The sequence below is a fragment of the Pygocentrus nattereri genome, chromosome 16 (genome assembly GCF_015220715.1).
Source record: "Pygocentrus nattereri isolate fPygNat1 chromosome 16, fPygNat1.pri, whole genome shotgun sequence".
NCBI classification, from domain to species: domain Eukaryota; kingdom Metazoa; phylum Chordata; class Actinopteri; order Characiformes; family Serrasalmidae; genus Pygocentrus; species Pygocentrus nattereri.
In genome coordinates, this window is record NC_051226.1 from 719,638 (window position 1) to 727,137 (window position 7,500).

The 7,500-nt window shown below is 45.1% G+C and overlaps 1 protein-coding gene across 9 annotated transcripts in view; it reads left to right on the top strand.

Annotated features, from left to right (window-relative positions):
* The window catches only part of mapk10 (mitogen-activated protein kinase 10), a 163,744-nt gene that overhangs the window by 116,005 nt on the left and 40,239 nt on the right, over positions 1-7,500 (top strand). The window lies entirely within an intron of this gene.

Sequence of the window (7,500 nt, forward strand, 5' to 3'; positions counted from 1 at the left end):
TCTCCAAAAGGGTGACTTCACAGGAGAAGGAAAAAACCTGCTTTACTTTTAATGGAAGTCAATGGAACCAGGCGTCTTTCCAAGTAACTTTGGGGACGTTTCTTTTGGTCCGGTCACCATGAAATTTACACACAATGTAAAGAACAACAGACACTTTCACATTCTGTCAAAAACTGAGAAACGGCAAAAATGGAGATACGAGGTTTTCAGCCCGACAACAGCGATATATTTCGTTTGCATTGCTTTTATACTTGATGTATGTTTGTAATGCATGTGAAAGCTCCCATGGTTAGGACACATCTGCTCCAGTTTGATTTGTTGGGTATTATAATTCTTTAATGTTAGCATGGTGGCAGATTTGTTGTTGCTCCCAGCTTTAATGAGCTACACCAACACAGTCCAGCCTAGCAGCCTAACTCTAAATCTAAACTCAGAGCGAAACAAATTAGGCTCACTGTGGTTTTATTGAGGTTCTGGAAAGCTTTTGGACCTTGCAGCAGTCGCCACGAAAGAACTTATTTGTGGCCAAAGCATGGATAGGTCAGTTTCTATGGTAACACTTTATTTGGATGGTCCACTGTAGACGCTCAGTCTATTTTTAAATAACTTTCAACTAAATATCGATTAAATGCGACTGACTTTGACCCTAAACCCTAAACTCTAACCTTAGGGCAAAACCTACACCTACTCCTAAACCTCATCTTAACCTAAATGTTGGTGGTAATCAACTGTCATCACCAGTTAGTTTAATAATAGAAAGTATCTGTAGATCATCTCTACAGGGGACTTCCCAAATAAAGTGTGACCGTTTTCTTTGTTTGTTGCTGCTCTTTGGTGGTACTCAACCATTGTTCAGTCAAAAACCAGCCCATAATGCCAGTGTAATTAACCCTTTAAACTATAGAAAGTTAGAGTTAAATTCACTCGTAACTATAAAAGCAACTAAATAATTCAAGATAACAACCATAAAATATTCAGAAAACATGGAATTCTCTGTAGTAGCTACTAAGAAATGCATAGTTCTTTATTGATTTTAGTTACTTAATATATACTAAATAATTCATAGCAGATACTGAATAATTCAAAGCATCTACTAGAGGTTGCACAACTCCAGATTTTAGAGTGGACAGGCATGTGATGAAAGGTCAGTCGACGTCGACTAATCGCTACTGATGTCACGAATAAAACCTAAAAATAAAAAAGTGGCTCCACAGGTCAGAAGAATGTGACGTGCCCTTTCCAGCGAGCCCTGGATTGCGTTGCCGGCCTATGCCGGTTATGCTCCCTCTCCAATCACACAGGACTTTTTGCTGTAGTCTTCAGGAAACAACGTTTGTATCTGATCTTTAAAGCTCTGTAGATCAGGTGAAGGAATATTAGAGTGACTCTGAACTCCACAGGTCAGTAAAGCATGATGTGCCCTTTCCCACGAGCCCTGGATCTCATTGTGAGCCTTCACGGAACCAAAGGTACAGACCCCAAAATCTCCAGCTTCCTCACCTGCTGTCTTCTCTGACCTCGTCAGTGTCATAATCACCTGATCAGCGACTCGTAGACATCGAGACTAGAGTGTCATCGTCGAGCAGTAAAGTCGAAAAAGTCCGTGCCGCCCCTACTAGATACTAGATACCGAGTAATCGTAGTCATTTCCACTAGTCAGTAGCAGATACTGAGCAAGGCTGCTGAGCCTTAGTATAACTGAGTAACAAGCCTGTAGTTCAGAGGGTTAAACTGTGCTGGTTCCTCCCAAGACTTCCGTTTGGACTTAATTCTGCAGGCTGCACCAGTATTCACATGTTAACCAGCCAGGCTTCTGTATGTAAGCAGAGCTTTCACTGTAACCTTAACTCATTTAGAGCCACACTAACGCTGTACACGCCTGCGGTGGATCAGTGGAACTTCTCATATGATCTCCTCCGTCTGCTGAATCCAGTGCCATCAATATTCTGCTCCTCTTAGATGTAAACCGCTGCAGTGGACACCATTAATCATGACATACTCATCTCTTGCCTTTCAGCTATTGGCGTTACTGACGCTGCCCTGGCCTGGTTCAGGTCCTATATCACTAATAGGCTTCCCGTTTGTTGCCCTGGGTAAGCATAACTCTGCTATCAGTGCTGTTACACAAGGTGTCCCCCAGGGTTCAGTCCTTGGCCGTCTACTCTTTAGTGTCTATATTTTACCCCATTGTTATGCTGATGATATACAGATCTACAGTATGTCCACACCAACACCACCACTAAATTGCCTCTGCCAGCACTAATGTCTTGTATTCTACTAATTTCACAATGAATTTGGATGAGTTTCAGCTGTGGTCTGTAACCTAGGTGGACTTTTTGATCCTGTCCTTTGTTTTTAGCCTTATATTAAGACTTTGGTAAAAACAGCTTTTTTCCATCTACACTATATGGCTTGCCTTCGCCCCTGTTCTCCCTGAAGGACACAGGATCTCAAAGCTTTCATAATAATAATAATTAAACTTGCTTGATATTAGATTATTACACATTTAATAGTTTGAAAACAATTTTTTCTAAGACTTTCTAAAAGGAAGGTTTGAAGTTGGTCTAAAATGATGTAGCCTGGAAGGATCCATGCTGCTGTTTTTCAGCAGAGGCTTCGCCGAGGCGGTTTTAAAAGCACCCAGCTGCTCAGCGTCCGGAGCTCGTGTCCACCGGAGCTCAGGCTCACCGACAGCTGCCGCTGTCTAAGGTTAAAAACTAGAAGAAACTAGGAAAACTGATACATTGAGCGCAGTTATTAATAAATTAAGGCAAAAGGCATCTTGAAAGATACAAAAGCAAAACGAAACAAAGCCACAAGCAAAAACGTCATCGCGTGACCTGTATGGTCAGAAACCGCATCAGCGCTTTACCAGAGCCGGTTCATGAGGAGTCTGGTCACTTCCTCGTTCCAATTCCCCATTACATCAAAAGCAGGACCGCTGAACAGCAGGGGGCGCCTGTGAGGGATGGGAGTGAATGGAGCTCAAGGACTAAAAACAAGTTAAAATGTAGTTTCTAAGCACTAAAACAGAACTTTCCTCTAATTTTAGAAAGTATAAAGGATGTGTTTCACTGGAAAATCTAAAATCTCACCGATATATTTCCCTTTTCCGTCAGTAAACGGGTTTCGGCCAGCAGGGGGTGGGCTTTACTGCTAGGCCGTGCTGATTGGTTGGCGAGCGGAGCAGCTCATTGGCTATAACTCGAGTTTAAAAGCTCTTAAATAAAACAGCGGTGTTAAAATGTTTTATGCTGTTCTGGAAATGAAGGAATTCTTCACATTAATAATGTTTGTGTTTATAAACTATGATTTTGCTCAAATGCTCCATATAAACCCACTCATTCTAGACTTGCTCCGGAGCGCCCTCTAGTGTTTGAGAAACCCAGAAGACATTACAGAGCGGGAATTCTCCTCTCTACACACACAAAGCCAGCTCACGAAACGCCGACCGACCTTCCTGGTTTATATGATCACGTCCAAACAATCGCCGAGTATAATGACCGGTACGACTGTCCTGTTGGGTGGTCATTAGGAGAGATGACACCTTTGACTCTGCGCTCAGAGGAGATGGTCTAACATCACTCACTGCAAATTTCCATGAGCTTATTTTTCTTTGTTTTGAAAGCGCTCTGTGTGCCTGAGGATGGGTGAGGGGTACAGCAGGGTGTGCCGCTGCATGGAATGCATTAATTGGGCCTTTCATGATCAGTTAATTACGGCGTCCGAGGCTGCAGTGAGGAGTAATGCAGGGTTAATTGCGCAGGCTTGCCGTCCTGCGGGGAATCTTTCACGGCTACGGCGCTCGGCCCAAACTCTCTCTGCGTCCTCCTGGATGAATATTTATGATCAGCTTAATTGGGGTGTTCGGAGGAGTGATGCCTGGTGGGAGTGTGGTTGTGTGTCCATGTGTATTAGTGATGCAGCAAAATAGAAACTCCTGCCCAAAACCCACAGCGAAACAACAAAAACCGGTTTTGTGTTTTTTAAAGTACAGTTTAATTTATTGTTTTCAATAAACACAAAAACCCCAAAGCAAACACACTTAAAAAACCCTTTTCTTTCAAAAGGAAAAAACTGAACTGCTCATTAATATAAAACGGTTCATATAAAATAAAGCTACTGAAATGATTACAGTCTGTTGACAATGTGCCACAAACTCCAGCACTAACAGCAGAGAACGGATCGTTCGACGATGAATTTAATCATTTTTTTGTTCTATTTTTCCACTTTGGCTGCCTTTCGTAATTTCTTTTGTCTGTTTCTATTTTTTAATCTTTGCTTTATGGCACAATTTTCACAGGTTGCAGTTTTCGAGTTACACAGGAAAAATCATGAGTGGCGAGAAATTAATGTTGAAACTACCAGAAATGATGTCACAAGGGACCCCCTCACAGTGCTCTTCATAGACAGTATATACAAATGTACAGATATATGCACACCTTAGCAACCACCTGGGACAACATAACAATAGCCTAGCAACACCTTCCAGTGGTGCTTGAAAGTTTGTGAACCCTGTACAATTTTCTATAGTTCTGCATTAATTTGACCTAAAATATCATCAGATTTTCACACAAGTCCTAAAGGTAGATAAAGAGAACCCAGTTAAACACATGACACAACAATATTACACTGGTCATTTGTTTATTGAGGAAAATGATCTGAAGGGTTCACAAACTTTCGAGCACCACTGCAGCAACCACCTGGGATACCATAATAAGAGCCTAACAACACCTTAGCAACTAATTTGTGAGAGCGCCCCCTGCCGTTTATCAGAGTCGTCCCCTGCTGTTTATCAGAGCTCCCCCTGCTGTTTATCAGAGTCGCCCCCTGCTGTTTATCAGAGTCTCCCCCTGCTGTTTATCACAATTGCCCCCTGCCATTTATCAGAGCGCCCCCTGCTGTTTATCAGAGTCGCCCCCTGCTGTTTATCAGAGTCGCCCCCTGCTGTTTATCAGAGTCTCCCCCTGCTTTTTATCACAATCGCCCCCTGCCATTTATCAGAGCGCCCCCTGCTGTTTATCAGAGTCGCCCCCTGCTGTTTATCAGAGTCTCCCCCTGCTGTTTATCACAGCGCCCCCTGCTGTTTATCACAGCGCCCCCTGCTGTTTATCAGAGTCTCCCCCTGCTGTTTATCACAGCGCCCCCTGCTGTTTATCAGAGCTCCCCCTGCTGTTTATCAGAGCTCCCCCTGCTGTTTATCAGAGTCGCCCCCTGCTGTTTATCACAGCTCCCCCTGCTGTTCATCACAATCGCCCCCTGCCATTTATCAGAGCGCCCCCTGCTGTTTATCAGAGCGCCCCCTGCTGTTTATCAGAGCTCCCCCTGCTGTTTATCAGTCGCCCCCTGCTGTTTATCAGTCTCCCCCTGCTGTTTATCAGAGTCGCCCCCTGCTGTTTATCAGAGCGCCCCCTGCTGTTTATCAGAGTCTCCCCCTGCTGTTTATCAGAGCGCCCCCTGCTGTTTATCAGAGTCGCCCCCTGCTGTTTATCAGAGCTCCCCCTGCTGTTTATCAGAGTCGCCCCCTGCTGTTTATCAGAGTCGCCCCCTGCCGTTTATCAGAGTCGCCCCCTGCTGTTTATCAAAGCGTCGCCGCTCCCCAGTTTCAGTCTCCATTTCCCAAACACTTTAGCTGAGTGCGCTGACGTTCCTCCTCCTAAAAACAGACACACGTTCAGCTCCGCCTCCTCATTATTCACCACAATCACTGTAATATTCATCATCTACATTAACACAGGAAGGTGATCAGACGACAGGACGCAGGTGCATCACTCAGAGTTCTTTAGTGCGCTCACTAAACTGACATGAAAAACCAAAGCTAAGGGTTCAGTTCTTCTGCTCAGCCGAGTCCGGACTAGTTGAGTTCAGTTCTTCTGCTCAGTCCAGTCCGGACTAGTTCAGTTCAGTTCTTCTGCTCAGCCCAGTCCAGACTAGTTCAGTTCAGTTCAGTTCAGTTCTTCTGCTCAGCCCAGTCTGGACTAGTTCAGTTCAGTTCTTCTGCTCAGCCCAGTCCGGACTAGTTCAGTTCAGTTCTTCTGCTCAGCCCAGTCCGGACTAGTTCAGTTCAGTTCTTCTGCTCAGCCCAGTCTGGACTAGTTCAGTTCAGTTCTTCTGCTCAGCCCAGTCTGGACTAGTTCAGTTCAGTTCTTCTGCTCAGCCCAGTCCGGACTAGTTCAGTTCAGTTCTTCTGCTCAGCCCAGTCCGGACTAGTTCAGTTCAGTTCTTCTGCTCAGCCCAGTCCGGACTAGTTCAGTTCAGTTCTTCTGCTCAGCCCAGTCTGGACTAGTTCAGTTCAGTTCTTCTGCTCAGCCCAGTCCGGACTAGTTCAGTTCAGTTCTTCTGCTCAGCAGCCGTTATTTAGTCTTCTGCTGTGAGGACTCTTATTCTGATGCTGAGGTAAACAGTGTGAGCCTAGCAGTCTGAGCGCCAGGTGCCTGTTCCTGTATGAGTTATCCAGTAAAGACCAGTTATGCAGCAGATCTGTGACTCTTGTCCCAGACTCTTGTTTGGAGACCCCCCACCACCACCCCCCTGTCACGCTAGAGTATGATGAAATTCACAACCGAGCCCCCGGCTTCAGCACCGTGTCACCTCTCCAGGTGAGCTGATGAGATTGTGGCATTATTTGAATACCGTAATTCACACTTGCTTGTGGTTTTCTCTAAAACCGAAACGTTTCCAAGCCCGCGATCTGTTCCTTCGGCTGGGAGATCGTGAGGCCGTTTCATGGGAACAAAAGCACACAAACTAGGCTTTACAGCTAATAGCGCACACTGCCCCCTACAGCACAGGAGAGCAATCATACAGATAATGTTGGAGCAGGTGTGAAGATAGACATGCACGCCTCTCTGTTTATGGACCACGTCGACGGTATCGGATCGCTGTTTGGGTGATGTGTCCATACAGATCGATGGACTGTTACATCCCTAACGTCTCATATTCTTCTCTTGGTCTCAGAACCAAATGCCTCCAGCTCTGATACTTTCAGAGGAGACGGCATCTCCTTCCAATCTCCTCTCCCTGGCCAGTTCTCACAGCCCCTCAAATCACAAGGCCTTTCAGAAATCTGCTTGTCTATTCTCCAAAAACTAAAAGCGCCGTGCAGTCATTCCTAATGAGGAGCTTCGACCTTCCCCTCCATTAGAAACCAGCAGCTCTCCCCCTTAAACACACGCTGAAAAATCAAAAGGGAAACGTTTGATTCGTCGCCCTCCTCTGCTCGTTAGGAGGCTCGGTCTGTTTGCTCATCTCTGCTCTAATTGTTCTCCGAATGTGCTTCTGCACTTACTGCATTGATTAGGAGGAGCAGTGCAGCTTATTTGGGGCTTTTTTAAAGAATCATTAACTCTAATTTAAGCCTGCCTTTCTGCGGTGCTGTGCGATCATTTAATCTGTGCAAGGTCAGGCACTTTTTCTTTTAGTTATGTTTGGGATAATTATGTTTAAAACTGTTTGTATTGTTTGTAACTGCAGTGCTGACACTTAGCCGTGCATTAAATC